The sequence below is a fragment of the Felis catus genome, chromosome E3, assembly GCF_018350175.1.
Source record: "Felis catus isolate Fca126 chromosome E3, F.catus_Fca126_mat1.0, whole genome shotgun sequence".
In the NCBI taxonomy this organism is placed as follows: Eukaryota; Metazoa; Chordata; class Mammalia; order Carnivora; family Felidae; genus Felis; species Felis catus.
Window position 1 is genome coordinate 27,936,983 of NC_058383.1, and position 16,762 is coordinate 27,953,744.

The window sequence follows — 16,762 nt, forward strand, 5'->3', positions numbered from 1 at the left end:
TCTCTCTCTCTCTCTCTCTCTCTCTCTCTCTCTCTCTCTCTCTCGGGGATTCTAGGGAAGATGGCGGCATAGGAGGACGCTGGGCTCACCGCACGTCCTGCTGATCACTTAGATTCCACCTACACCTGCCTAAATAACCCAGAAAACCGCCAGAAGACTAGCAGAACGGAGTCTCCGGAGCCAAGCTCAGACAAAAGGCCCATGAGAGAGGGTAGGAAGGGTGGAGAGGCGGTGCACGCTGCATGGACTGGCCGGAGGGAGCCGGGGCGGAGGGGCAGTCTGCCGGCCAAGCAGAGCCCCCGAGTCTGGCTTGCAAAAGCGGAGGGGCCGGACGGAGTGTGTTCCGACAGCAAGCGGGACTTGACATCTGGGAGGTCATAAGTTAACAGCTCTGCTCGGAAAGTGGGAAGGCTGGAGGACAACGGGAGGGAGAGTTGCTGAGCCCCGGGACGACAGAGCTCAGTTTGGCGGGGAACAAAGGCACTCGCCAGCGCCATCTCCCTCGCCCATCCCCCAGCCAAAATCCCAAAGGGAACCAGTTCCTGCCAGGAAACTTGCTTGCACCGGGCAAACACCCAACACTGTGCTTCTGCGGATCCATCCCTACGGCGGGTCTGACTCCCTCTGGGTGCCGCAGGGCCCCCCCCCAAAGCAGATCTCGGAAGGAAGAGCGAGCTGAGCCTGCCCCTCCCGCCCCTGTGCACCTTGCCAATCCACCCCAGCTAATACACCAGATCCCCAGCACCACAAGCCTGGCAGTGTGCAAGCAGCCCAGACGGGCCACGCCACCCCACAGTGAATCCCGCCCCTAAAAGAGGGGAAGAGAAGGCACACACCAGTTGGTGTGCGGGGCTGCAGTCAGACCTCCACCAACTCCAGTTATACACCACAGCATAGGGGAAGTGCCCTGCAGGTCCGCACCACTCCAGGGACTATCCAAAATGACCAAACGGAAGAATTCCCCTCAAAAGAATCTCCAGGAAATAACAACAGCTAATGAACTGATCAAAAAGGATTTAAATAATACAACAGAAAGTGAATTTAGAATAATAGTCATAAAATTAATTGCTGGGCTTGAAAACAGTATAGAGGACAGCAGAGAATCTATTGCTACAGAGATCAAGGGACTAAGGAACAGTCACGAGGAGCTGAAAAACGCTATAAACGAGATGCAAAATAAAATGGAAACGACCACGGCTCGGATTGAAGAGGCAGAGGAGAGAACAGGCGAACTAGAAGATAAAATTATGGAAAAAGAGGAAGCTGAGAAAAAGAGAGATAAAAAAATCCAGGAGTATGAGGGGGAAAATTAGAGAACTAAGTGATGCACTAAAAAGAAATAATATACGCATAATTGGTATCCCAGAGAAGGAAGAGAGAGGGAAAGGTGCTGAAGGTGTACTTGAAGAAATAATAGCTGAGAACTTCCCTGAACTGGGGAAGGAAAAAGGCATTGAAATCCAAGAGGCACAGAGAACTCCCTTCAGATGTAACTTGAATCGATCTTCTGCACGATATATCATAGTGAAACTGGCAAAATACAAGGATAAAGAGAAAATTCTGAAAGCAGCGAGGGATAAACGACCCCTAACATATAAAGGGAGACCTATAAGTCTCGTGACTGATCTCTCTTCTGAAACTTGGCAGGCCAGAAAGGATTGGCAGGAGATCTTCAATGTGATGAACAGAAAAAATATGCAGCCGAGAATCCTTTATCCAGCAAGTCTGTCATTCAGAATAGAAGGAGAGATAAAGGTCTTTCCAAACAAACAAAAACTGAAGGAATTTGTCACCACTAAACCAGCCCTACAAGAGATCCTAAGGGGGATCCTGTGAGACAAAGTACCAGAGACATCACTACAAGCATAAAACATACAGACATCACAATGACTCTAAACCCGTATCTTTCTATAATAACACTGAATGTAAATGGACTAAATGCGCCAACCAAAAGACACAGGGTATCAGAAAGGATAAAAAAACAAGACCCATCTATTTGCTGTCTACAAGAGACTCATTTTAGACCTGAGGATACCTTCAGATCGAGAGTGAGGGGATGGAGAACTATTTATCATGCCACTGGAAGCCAAAAGAAAGCTGGACCAGCCATACTTATAGCAGACAAACTAGACTTTAAAGGCTGTAACAAGAGATAAAGAAGGGCATTATATAATAATTACAGGGTCTATCGATCAAGAAGAGCTAACAATTATAAATGTCTATGCGTCGCATATGGGAGCCCCCAAATATATAAAACAATTACTCATAAACATAAGCAACCTTATTGATAAGAATGTGGTAATTGCAGGGGACTTTAACACCCCACTTACAGAAGTGGAGAGATCATCTAGATACACGGTCAATAAAGAAACAAGGGCCCTGAATGATACATTGGATCAGATGGACTTTACAGATATATTTAGAACTCTGTATCCCAAAGCAACAGAATATACTTTCTTCTCGAGTGCACATGGAACATTCTCCAAGATAGATCATATACTGGGTCACAAAACAGTCCTTCATAAGTATACAAGAATTGAAATTATACCATGCCTACTTTCAGACCACAATGCTATGAAGCTTGAAATCAACCACAGGAAAAAGTCTGGAAAACCTCCAAAAGCATGGAGGTTAAAGAACACCCTACTAACAAATGAGTGGGTCAACCAGGCAATTAGAGAAGAAATTAAAAAATATATGGAAACAAACGAAAATGAAAATACAACAATCCAAACGCTTTGGGACGCAGCGAAGGCAGTCCTGAGAGGAAAATACATTGCAATCCAGGCCTATCTCAAGAAACAAGAAAAATCCCAAATACAAAATCTAACAGCACACCTAAAGGAACTAGAAGCAGAACAGCAAAGGCAGCCTAAACCCAGCAGAAGAAGAGAAATAATAAAGATCAGAGCAGAAATAAACAATATAGAATCTAAAAAAAACTGTAGAGCAGATCAATGAAACCTAGAGTTGGTTTTTTTGAAAAAATAAACAAAATTGACAAACCTCTAGCCAGGCTTCTCAAAAAGAAAAGGGAGATGACCCAAATAGATAAAATCAGGAATGAAAATGGAATTAGTACAACCAATCTCTCAGAGGTACAAACAATTATCAGGTAATACTATGAAAAATTATATGCCAACAAATTGGACAACCTGGAAGAAATGGACAAATTCCTAAACACCCACACTCTTCCCAAATTCAATCAGGAGGAAATAGAAAGCTTGAACAGACCCATAACCAGCAAAGAAATTGAATCGGTTATCAAAAATCTCCCAAAAAATAAGAGTCCAGGACCAGATGGCTTCCCAGGGGAGTTTTACCAGACGTTTAAAGCAGAGATAATACCTATCCTTCTCAACCTATTCCAAGAAATAGAAAGGGAAAGAACACTTCCAGACTCATTCTATGAAGCCAGTATTACTTTGATTCCTAAACCAGAGACCCAGTAAAAAAAGAGAACTACAGGCCAATATCCCTGATGAATATGGATGCAAAAATTCTCAATAAGATACTAGCAAATCGAATTCAACAGCATATAAAAAGAATTATTCACCATGATCAAGTGGGATTCATTCCTGGGATGCAGGGCTGGTTCAACATTCGCAAATCAATCAACATAATACATCACATTAATAAAAGAAAAGATAAGAACCATATGATCCTGTCAATTGATGCAGAAAAGGCATTTTACAAAATTCAGCACATTTCTTAATAAAACCCTTGAGAAAGTCGGGATAGAAGGAACATACTTAAACATCAAAAAAGCCATTTATGAAAAGCCCACAGCTAACATCATCCTCAATGGAGAAAAACTGAGAGCTTTTTCCCTGAGATCAGGAACACGTCAGGGATGCCCACTCTCACCGCTGTTGTTTAACATAGTGTTGGAAGTGCTAGCATCAGCAATCAGACAACAAAAGGAAATCAAAGGCATCAAAATTGGCAAAGATGAAGTCAAGCTTTCACTCTTTGCAGATGACATGATACTATACATGGAAAATCCGATAGACTCCACCAAAAGTCTGCTAGAACTGATACATGAATTCAGCAAAGTTGCAGGATACAAAATCAATGTACAGAAATCAGTTGCATTCTTATACACTAACAATGAAGCAACAGAAAGACAAATAAAGAAACTGATCCCATTCACAATTGCACCAAGAAGCATAAAATACCTAGGAATAAATCTAACCAAAGATGTAAAAGATCTGTATGCTGAAAACTATAGAAAGCTTATGAAGGTAATTGAAGAAGATATAAAGAAATGGAAAGACATTCCCTGCTCATGGATTGGAAGAATAAATATTGTCAAAATGTCAATACTACCCAAAGCTATCTACACATTCAGTGCAATCCCAATCAAAATTGCACCAGCATTCTCCTCGAAACTAGAACAAGCAATCCTAAAATTCATATGGACCACAAAAGGCCCCGAATAGCCAAAGTAATTTTGAAGAAGAAGACCAAAGCAGGAGGCATCAAAATCCCAGACTTTAGCCTCTACTACAAAGCTGTCATCATCAAGACAGCATGGTATTGGCACAAAAACAGACACATAGACCAATGGAATAGAATAGAAACCCCAGAACTAGACCCACAAATGTATGGCCAACTAATCTTTGACAAAGCAGGAAAGAACATCCAATGGAAAAAAGACAGTCTCTTTAACAAATGGTGCTGGGAGAACTGGACAGCAACATGCAGAAGGTTGAAACTAGACCACTTTCTCACACCATTCACAAAAATAAACTCAAAATGGATAAAGGACCTGAATGTGAGACAGGAAACCATCAAAACCTTAGAGGAGAAAGCAGGAAAAGACCTCTCTGACCTCAGCCGTAGCAATCTCTTACTCGACACATCCCCAAAGGCAAGGGAATTAAAAGCAAAAATGAACTACTGGGACCTTATGAAGATAAAAAGCTTCCGCACAGCAAAGGAAACAACCAACAAAACTAAAAGGCAATCAACGGAATGGGAAAAGATATTTGCAAATGACATATCGGACAAAGGGCTAGTATCCAAAATCTATAAAGAGCTCACCAAACTCCACACCCGAAAAACAAATAACCCAGTGAAGAAATGGGCAGAAAACATGAATAGACCCTTCTCTAAAGAAGACATCCCAATGGCCAACAGGCACATGAAAAGATGCTCAACGTCGCTCCTCATCAGGGAAATACAAATCAAAACCACACTCAGATATCACCTCACGCCAGTCAGAGTGGCCAAAATGAACAAATCAGGAGACTATAGATGCTGGAGAGGATGTGGAGAAACGGGAACCCTCTTGCACCGTTGGTGGGAATGCAAATTGGTGGAGCCACTCTGGAAAACAGTATGGAGGTTCCTCAGAAAATTAAAAACAGACCTACCCTATGACCCAGCAATAGCACTGCTAGGAATTTACCCAAGGGATACAGGAGTACTGACTCATAGGGGCACTTGTACCCCAATGTTGATAGCAGCACTCTCGACAATAGCCAAATTATGGAAAGAGCCTAAATGTCCATCAACTGATGAATGGATAAAGAAATTGTGGTTTATATACACAATGGAGTACTACGTGGCAATGGGAAATAACGAAATATGGCCCTTTGTAGCAACGTGGATGGAAATGGAGAGTGTGATGCTAAGTGAAATAAGCCATACAGAAAAAGACAGATACCATATGTTTGCACTCTTATGTGGATCCTGAGAAACTTAACAGAAACCCATAGGGGAGGGGAAGGAAAAAAAAAAAAAAAAAGAGGTTAGAGTGGGAGAGAGCCAAAGCACAAGAGACTGTTAAAAACTGAGAACAAACTGAGGGTTGATGGGGGGTGGGAGGGAGGGGAGGGTGGGTGATGGGTATTGAGGAGGGCACCTTTTGGGATGAGCACTGGGTGTTGTATGGAAACCAATTTGACAATAAATTTTATATATTGAAGAAAAAGAGAAAAAAAAAGATTCTCTCTCTCTCCCTCTGCCCCTCTCCTCTGCTCATGTTCTCTCTCTCTTTTTTTCTCTCTCTCTCTCTGAAATAAAAACAAAGCAAAAAATAAAGAAAGAAAGAATAACACCGTATTATGGGACTTACAGCTATCTCAGCATAAAACAAAATAAAACAAAATTATTGGACATAGTGTAATTATATCATAGTATAGTTTTTACAGTGCTTGTGAAGTGGTTGAATATTACTTGACAGTATGCAGTGAAGAAGTAAATTCTAATCTTCACAACGATTTAAAAAGTTACAAGAGGTATAATCTACCTATCCACACAGGAGATAAAATATAATATTTAAAAATATACCATTTTCTTCTTGTCTTCCCAAAAGAAGACAAGAGTAAAAAAGAAGCAAACAACAAATAAAATAAATATAAAACTAATACCAATATGGGAGACATAAGTCTAACCATGTCACTAATTACATTAAATGTAAATGAACTAAACACTATAATTAAAAGGCAGAGATTCTAAAATTCGATATAAAAAGGAAGACCTGGGGGAGCCAGGGTGGCTCAAAGGGTTAAGCGTCCGACTTCAGCTCAGGTCATGATCTCATGGTTCATGAGTTTAAGTCCTGTATTAGGTTCTCTGCTGTCAGCACAGAGCCCACTTCAGATCCTCTGTCTCCCTCTCTGCCCCCCCCCCCACCAACTTGTGCATAGGCTCTCTCACATGCTCTCTCTCTCTCTCAAAAATAAGTAAACATTTTTAAAAATTAAATAAATAAATAAAGAGCAAGACCCAATTATATGCTGTTTTCAAGAAAGATAAATTCATTATACAGATACAGACAGGTAAAAAATAAAAGGAAAGAAAAAATATACCATGAAAGCATGAAAAGTAAGAAATATGATATGACTTTGTTAACATCAAAGTAGCCTTTAAGACAAAGGGTATTACTGCAAATTAAGAGGGACATTTCAAAATGATAAAAGGACCAATTTATAAAGAAGACAAACAATAACAAATTCATACCTACCTGACAAAATAGTTCTAAATCTCATGAAGAAGTAAAAAAAGAAAGAAATCCACAGTCATAGCTGGAGAATGTATACCCTCTCCCAGTCATTGACAGAACAAGTACACAAAGCATTCAGTGAAGATAAAATTTGAACAACACTTTAGCAACCAATAATATTATAGGATATCAGGCCTAACTCCTGCAGAAAACACATTCTTTTAAAGTGAATGTGGAACATTTAGAAAAATAGCTCACATTTGGAGCCACATAATGAATTTTAATTATTATCAAGGAATGAAATCATACACAGGAACACTACAGTATGAAATCAGAAATCATTAAAAATGGAATTTCTAGAAATTCTCACAAGCATGGGAAATAAACAAATAAACTTTCCTAAATAATCCATAGATTAAAGAAGGAATCACAAAAGAAATCAGAAAATATTTTAAAGTGAATAATAATGAAAACACAACAAATCAAAATCTGTGGGATAAAACTAAAGCAGCGCTTAAAGAAAAATTTATGGCTTGAAATACGTATATTAGAGAAGAAATGTAGAGAAACAATAATCTACTCTTCCATTGTAGGTAAAGTAAGTAGAAGGAAAAAATACTAAAGTGTAAATACAAACTCTTAACAATAATAAAAAACACACAAACAAAAGACAGAAAGAGAAAGCAAACACAAATTATCAACATCAAGAATGAAAATAAAACACCACTACAGATCCTACAGATATTTTTAAAAGATAAAGAAATATTAAAACAACGTTATGGCAATCACTCAATACCTTAAGTTAGCTAATGAAACCACAAATTATGAACTCTGAAAGTAAAGAAAATAAATAACCCTGTATCCATTTAAAAATGTTTCATTTGTAATAAAAACCTTCCCACGAAGAAAACTTCAAATTCAGAAACAGTTAAGACCAGCATAAACCTGATACCAAAGTCTGACAAAGAAATTACAAGAATTGAAAATAACAGGCCAATAAATCTCATGAAGATAGACACAAAAAGTCTAAAGAAAACATTAACAAATGGAATCCAGCAATATATATAAAAAGGATAATACATCATGACCAAGGAGCATTTATTCCAAGAAAGCAAGGTTAGTTTAACATGAAAATCAGTATTACATTAACAGAGTAAAAGAGAAATAATCTGATCACCTCAAAATGTGCAGAAAAAGCATCTGACAAAAATCATCAGTCTTTAAGATAAAAATATTCAATGAACTAGGAATAGATGGGAACATCTTCAATTTGATAAAGTACATATACGAAAAACCTACAGTCAATATCATAATTAATGGTAAAACATTAATCCTTTTTCTCCTGAAACCAGAAACAAGAAAGGATGACCACTCTCATCATCTGTGTTCAATATTTACTGAAGCTCCTAGCCAGGACAAAAGCAAGTAAAAGAAACAAAAGGCATAAAGTTTGAAAAGAAGTAAACTGTTGTTAATTACACAAAGATTTCTTTAAACCCCTGAAGTAGAACCAATGTCCAAAAAATAATGTATTCTTTGAATAAAATTTGGTGAATTCATTTAATAGACTATCTTCTAGTAATTGAGAATAAAATTCTATAAAGACTGTTCATAAGAGGAGAAAATGTTTGTTACAACCAGCTGTAAAAGATGTATGGAAATATGGACTCATTATTAGATGACTGTAAGGAATTGTTTAATTTTGTTAGAAGTGATGGTGAAACAAGGTTATAAAATTTTTAAAAAGGCATTTTGGGGACACATGGGTGGCTTAAGTCAGTTGAACATCAGACTCTTGATTTCAGCTCAAGTCTTGATCCCAGAGTCATGCGGTTAAGCCCCATGCCAGGCTCTGCACTAAGGGTAGAGCCTGCTTGAGAGTCTCTCTCCCTCTGTCCCTACCCCATTCACTCATGCATATGCACTTGCTCGCTCGCTCTCTCTAAAAGAAAAAAGAGACAGAGAGAGAGAGAGAGAGAGAGAGAGAGAACAAAAGAACGACATTGCCAAATATCATCTGAGTGGGTCAAAATCATCCTCAGTTGAGTACCACTGTTTTAGGGTTAAATATGATGTGTGTAACTTATTTTAAAACATTTCAGGAGTCAAAAAGCACAGACAAAAGAAATAAAACATGTATTAGTGTTAATTCCAAGTGATGAATTTATGGTGTTTATTATACTATTCTATCTCCTTTTCAGTATGTTTGAGTTTCATAATAGAAATCAAAATAGGTGTAATATTGCATAAGTGGAAAATGCAATACTCGCAATTGTGTATGCATTACGATTACAAATATGTAAAATTATGGATAGAAAAATACACAGGGAAATTTATCAAAGTGGTTGTAGATGAATTAAAGTGTGGTTTATGGGTGATTTCCTTTCCCAAATTTTAAAGTAATCTATAATTATATGTTTTTCTATTGCAAAAAATTGACAAATCTAAGAGTGTTGAAATGCAATATTATTAATTATTAGTGCTCTAATATTAGAAGAGAATTAGCAGTAAACACAGCAGGGACAGAAAACTTTCAGACTTGGAATCTCTCCTCCTTCTCTGAAAAGAAATCATCTAAAGGCACAATGGCTTTGAATGGGCATACATCTGCATAATGACTTTCCTTTGTTCTTTCCTGGCTGGCTAATTGAGTAACGTGTTAAACAAACATGCCTTCAGACTTCACACCAGATTAGAGCCCTTTGTAAATAAAATTATAGTTGGGAATAGGCTTCCCCTAGCTGGTAAATAAATTTAGGAATTTAGAGATTTGGTATTGCATGTCAAGATGTGTAAGTAAATCTCAAATTCTCCCACAGTTACAAGTAACCGCCAAGCATCATCAGATGTCACAGTTCATAAAGGCTGTCTCACCCCCTGAAGCAGAGCCACCTCTAATCAAAATGTCCCACCAGAGAAGTAGCCCCTTTCTCTCCTACCATTACGTGCATGTGGGTGGTCATGATGTTGTGCGTGGCAGGGGTGCTGCCTGGTTTCTATGACAACAAGCCTATAAAACCGCTTAGGATTCTGTGGCAAAAGTCGCTTTTTCCTGAATGCATGCATTTATCCATGTCTCCCTTTAAAATGAGTGCCTCCTAGGGTGCCAGGCACTTTTCTAATCACTGATGTTACAATAGAGAACAAAACAAAAATCCCTGCCCTCACAGAGCTTACTTTTTAGTGTATTCTTATTTAAATTTCCCTAAGATCCCAACCTGCAGAGGAAGGATCCTGGGTATCTTTAATCAAGAGTTCAGATGTTTGGAAAGCAAAAATGAACTTTATTGGGACCTCATCAAGATAAAAAGCTTCTGCAGGGGCGCCTGGGTGGCTCAATCGGTTAAGCATCCCACTTCAGCTCAGGTCATGATCTCGCAGTTTGTGGGTTCGAGCCCCATGTCAGGCTCTACGGGGTCAGCTCCAGCTCAGAGCCTGGAGCCTGCTTCGGACTCTGTCTCTCCCTCTCTCTCGGCCCCTCCCCACCTGTGCTTGCTCCCATTCTCTCTCTCTCTTTCTCTCTCTCTCTCTCTCTCTCTCTCTCTCTCTCTCTCTCTCAAAAATAAATAAAAACAAAGAAATTTTTTAAAATATCTTTTTTAAAAAAAAAAGCTTCTGCATAGCAAAGGAGCAAAGGAAACAATCAGCAAAACTAAAAGGCAATGGACAGAATGGGAGAAGATATTTGCAAATGAAATATCAGATAAAAGGTTAGTATCCAAAATCTATAAAGAATTTATCAAACTCAACACCCAAAAAACAAATAATCCAGTGAAGAAATGGGCAAAAGACAGGAATAGACACTTTTCCAAAGAAGACATCCGGATGGCTAACAGACACATGAAAAAAATGCTCAACATCACTCGTCATCAGGGAAATACAAATCAAAACCACAATGAGATACTACCTCACACCTGTCAGAATGGCTAACATTAACAACTCAAGCAACAACAGATGTTGGCGAGGATATGGAGAAAGAGAAATCCTTTTGCACTGCTGGTGGGAATGCAAACTGGTGCAGCCACTCTGGAAAATAGTATGGAGATTCCCTAAAAAACTAAAAATAGAACTATCCTACAACCCAGCAATGGCTCCACTAGGCATTTATCCAAGGGATACAGGAGTGCTGTTTCTAAGGGGCTCATGCACCCCACTGTTTATAGCAGCACTATCAACAATAGCCAAAGTATGGAAAAACCTCAAATGTCCATCGATGGATGAATGAATAAAGAAGATGTGGTGTGTGTGCATTCACACATGCGCACGCGCGCACGCGCGCACACACACACACACACACACACACACACACACACACTGGAATATTACCTGGCGATCAAAAAGCATGACATCTTGCTATTTGCAACAACATGGATGGAACTAGAGTGTATCACACTAAGTGAAATAAGTCACTCAGTGAAAGGCAAATATAACTTCACTCATATGTGGAATTTAAGATACAAAACAGATGAACTTAAGGGAAGGGAAGGAAAAATAATATAAAAATAGAGAGGGAGACAAACGATAAGAGACTCCTAAAACAGAGAAGGTTGCTGGAAAGGTGTTGGGTGGGGGGATGGGCTAAATGGGCAAGGGGCATTGAGAAGGGCACTTGTTGGGATAATCACTGGGTGTTGCATGTAAGTGATGAACCACTAATTTCTATTCCTGAAATCATTATCATACTATACATCAACCAGGATGCAAATTAAAAAAAAATAAAAAACAGAAAAGAGTGAAGTTGTTTCGGCAGTGTGTGTATTCTCCACGTAAGGATGAAAGTCATTTCATTTTGTACTCATCACACAGCATTGATCTTGGGCCGTTTTAGGAGGAGCTGACCAGGAAGTGAACCTTGAAGCTTTCAGACCAGAATCGTATCTACCTAAGAGATGAAGAAGCTGAACGTGGTCACACTGTCATGAGAAGGGAGCTGCCTGCTCTGGGGAATAAATGTCCCACCCACCATGTCTTCCATCTTGTGGGACAGCCGGATCCTGACTCGTAACACGCACGTCAAGGGAACAAGAAGTGGGAGTACAGGAGCCTTCCAAGACAGGCTTCCTCAGTCTGAGTAAAAGCCCTGCCACTTACCAGCTGTGTTCTCCTGAACAACACGCTCAACTCCCCGGCCTCAATTTCCTCATCCATAAAGCGAGGATACCAAAAGTACTCCACAGACTTGTCATGAGAGGTGAGAGGAATGTTTCATGGAAAGCAGAAGTACAGTGCCTGTACTGCTCAACAAATGTTAGTTACTCCCCACTAATATAGGAGAAAATAGGATAGCATCAGTAATATAATATGATATGATACAATGCTGGTTAGTTATGCGTCATTATGGTCTTAGTTACTCACCCAGAATCCCTAGTTACATGCTGAGCACCCACTATGTGTCAGGCACCATGCTAACTGCTGTCTATATGTTCTCCATTAATCCTCCCGGCAGCCTATGATGGAAATACTATCATCCCCATTGTACAGGTGAGGATACCCAGCTCAGGTGAAGCAACCCACCTAAGGCCACACAGCGATGAGTAGCATAGTCAAGATCCAAACCCAGGCCCATCTCACTTGAAATTCCATGCCGTCTTCCCAACACAGCCCAGCTTCCCCATCTTTTGTCTTCCCAGTGATGCAATTATCCCAAGCTTTCATCTTACCATGTTCTTTAAACAACTACCATTCAGACATTTTTTTTTAACTGGCAACTAGGTGTCTTAGTCCATTCAGGCTGCTATAACAAAACACCAGAGGCTGGGTGGCTAACAATTATTTCTCATAGTTCTGGAGGCTAAGAAGTCTAAGATCAGGTTCTGGCAGATTTGGTGTCTTGTGAGAGCCCACTTCCTAGTTCACAGTCATCTTCTCACGGAGTCTTCACATGGTAGAAAGGGGGAAGGGGTTCTCTGGGTGCCTTCGATAAGGGCACTAACCCCATTCACGAGAGCTCCACCCTCATGACCTAATCACCTCCCAAAGGCCCCACTTACGAATACCATCACACTGGAGCTTAGGTTTCAACATATGAGCGGCAGGGCGGGGGGAGAGGCAAACTATCTGACAGCTCATGCTCATTGCTAAATCAGCACCCCCAGCATCTCCGGACCGGACCTTTGGGCACTGTCAGAATCACAAATGCACTCACCCTTCAATTCAGCAATTCTACTTTGAAAAATTTATCCTACGGGTGCTCATGTACCCATGCAAAATGACATACGTGCATGTTACTCATTGCAACATGGTCTGTAACAGAAAAAGACTGGAACTAACCTAAAACGTCCATAGAGAGGGGAAAAATTAACTAAAGCATGATATATCTATACAACAGAAAAATATGTCATTATAAATAAGAAGAAAGAACTCTTTCTATCCCGATATGGAAAGATAAGCAAGATGTATTATAAGTAAAAAAGGCAGGATACTGAACTGTGTCATAAAATAAGAATATATACACATTTGTATTTGCTTCTATATGCCTGAAATTCTACGAAGATAAATAAACTACTGACAATGGCTGCCTGTGAAGAGGGGGTGTCAGAAGTGGGAGGGACATTCTTCACTGTATACCTTGGCATACTCTTATTTTTAAACATTTGAATCATGTGAATCAGCTGCCTATTCAAAAAGAAGAAAGAATTTTTAAAAATGGTTTAAAAGCATCATATTGGGAATCAGGAATCCAAACAATAGGGAAAACTTGTACAACTTACTTTATCTCCATCAGCCTTAGTTCCTTCATCTCAGCAAAACCTCCAAACCCTGAAATACTATTACCTAATAAGAGCATCATGCTTTCCATCATTGCTACCATTAATTAAATGCCTACTACAAGCCCTAAAAACACAGCTAGTATGTGGTAAAGTTAGAATGTGAACCCAGGTCTCTCTGGATGCCAGGCCTGTGTTTTGACCCCGTGGTTTGCTGCCGCCAATCAAACCAATCGATCTTGTTGCTGCCCCTTCCACAAATGCCATCCACAAGTTACCTTCCCAGCACTGTCAACTTCCACCAGGCCTGGCCCTCACTCATTTCCAATCACCCTTTATCCACCATAGCGTTGGAAATGAACTGTTACTAATGGCTACTCATATGTCAGCCTAATGAATGGGATGCAGACTTCCATTAAAATAATGAAATTAGTGAGTTTCGAATTTGGTTACATTGCATGGCACACAGCCTCAAGTAATTACCACCCCACGCTCTTTCCCTCAAATTAAAGTCAGTTTATTTATTTTAGGTCTTTGGCTGGGCCATCTCTATTAAGTTCACATCATCTACATGGGGATGGATTTTTTTTTTTTTTGGCTTGTTTGTTTAAATGATGTTCAGGCTGTTCCCCTGATTAATAAAGTCATAAACACAGCCAGCAGCAGCTTCTGAACTGTGCAAAAGCAAAGACTATAAGTCAAAGAATAATTCTTTAGGGGTTTGGGTTTTGTTTGTTTGGTGTGGTTTTTTTTTTTTTTCTCCAAAGGATGGAAACAATGAGACAGAAGCTCTTTGAGCTCCAGGAACTCCAATTATGCTGACATTTCTGCGGCAGAAATACACCAAGATCCGTTTTGCAGGAACCCAGTGAACTAGCTAATCAGATTTCCTTGGATAATTTGCTCCAAAGGTCAGCTGCCTTAAAAAGTACCCAGTGCCTCATTATTCGGTGAAGCAGGCTGTACACAGGCTAGGATTTGGAACTCTGCATCCCATGGCAAGCAAGTAGATCTGGAATTTTTTAGCACAGATCCTGCTGCACTGGCCTTGGCCAAAATTTCATCCAACTTTGTGATGAACCTACAGGCAAAAAATACCTTCAGAGAAAGCACCTGATTTGTGAGATCTCGGTTTCCAAGAGGCACCAAAGATGGTGGATTCACCTGGAACTTCGATGCCGTTGGTAAATTTCAAGAGAGGTTTTCATTGATGTGGCAGGTAGGTGGCCAGACCTTGGTTAAAATCTCCAAATCCAATTCTACAAAACTCCTCAGATACGGTACTCCTCAAAACTATTGAGATCATGAAAACAAAAACAAAAAGCATAAAATACCTAGGAATAAATCTAAGCAAAGAGGTGAAAAATCTATACACTGAAAACTACAGAAAGCCTATGAAAGAAACTGAAGAAGACACAAAAAAATGGAAAAAGATTCCATGCTCCTGGATAGGAAGAATTGCCCAAGGCAATCTACATATTCAAGGCAATCCCTATCAAAATAACACCAGCATTCTTCACAGAGCTAAAAATTGTATCGAACCAGAAAAGACTCCGAATAGCCAAAGAAATCTTGAAAAAGAAAACCAAAGCAGGAGGCATCACAATCCTGGACTTCAAGCTATACTACAAAGCTGTAACGATCAAGACAGTATGGTATTGGCACAAGAACAGACACTCAAATCAATGGAAGAGAATAGAGAACCCAGAAATGGACCCACAAATGTATGGCCAACTAATCTTTGACAAAAGAAGAAAGAATATTCAATGGAATATAGACAGTCTGTTCAGCAAGTGGTGCTGGGAAAACTGGATGGCAACATGCAGAAGAACGAACCTGGACCACTTTCTTACACCAGACACAAAAATAAAGTGGGTGAAAGACCTCAATGTAAGACAGGAAGCCATCAAACTCCTTGAGAAGAAAGCAGGCAAAAACCTCTTTGATCTTGCCTGCAGCAACTTCTTACTCAACACGTCTCCAGAGGCAAGGGAAACAAAAGCAGAAATGAAGTATTGGGACCTCATCAAAATAAAAACCTTCTGGACAGTGAAGGAAACATCAACAAAACTAAAAGGCAACTGACAGAATGGGAGAAGATATTTGCAAATGACATATCAGATAAAGGGTTAGTATCCAAAATCTATAAAGAACGTATCAAACTCAACACCCCAAAAACAAATAATCCAGTGAAGAAATGGGCAAAAACATGAATAGACACTTCTCCAAAGAAGACAACCAGATGGCCAACCAACACATGAAAAGATGCTCAATGTCACTCATCATCAGGAAAATACAAATCAAAACCACAATGAGATACCACCTCACACCTGTCAGAATGGCTAACATTAACAACTCAGGCAACAACAGATGTTGGCAAGGATGCAGAGAAAGAGGATCTCTTTTGCATTGCTGGTAGGAATGCAAGCTGGTGCAGCCCCTCTGGAAAATAGTATGGAGGTTCCCTAAAAAACTAAAAATAGAACTATCCTACAACCCAGCAATGGCTCCACTAGGTATTTATCCAAGGGATACAGGAGTGCTGTTTCTAAGGGGCTCATGCACCCCACTGTTTATAGCAGCACTATCAACAATAGCCAAAGTATGGAAAAACCTCAAATGTCCATCGATGGCTGAATGGATAAAGAAGATGTGGTATATGCATACAATCAAGTATTACTTGGCAATCAAAAAGAATGATATCTTGCCATTTGCAACTACGTGGGTGGAATTGGAGGGTATTATATGAAGTGAAATTAGTCAGAGAAAGACAAATATCATATGACTTCACTCCTATGAGGACTTTAAGGGACAAAACAGATGAACATAAGTGAAGGGAAACAAAAATAATATAAAAACAGGAAGGGGACAAAACCGAAGAGACTCATAAATATGGAGAACAAACTGAGGGGTAATGGAGGCATTGTGGGAGGGCAATGGGCTAAATGGGTAAGGGGCACTAAGGAATCTACTCCTGAAATCATTGTTGCACTATATGCCAACTAATTTGGATGCAAATTATTTTTAAAAAATTAAAATTAAAAATAAAAAAATAAAAAATAAGCATTAAAAATTAGAAATTAAAAAAAAAAGCAAGCAAAGA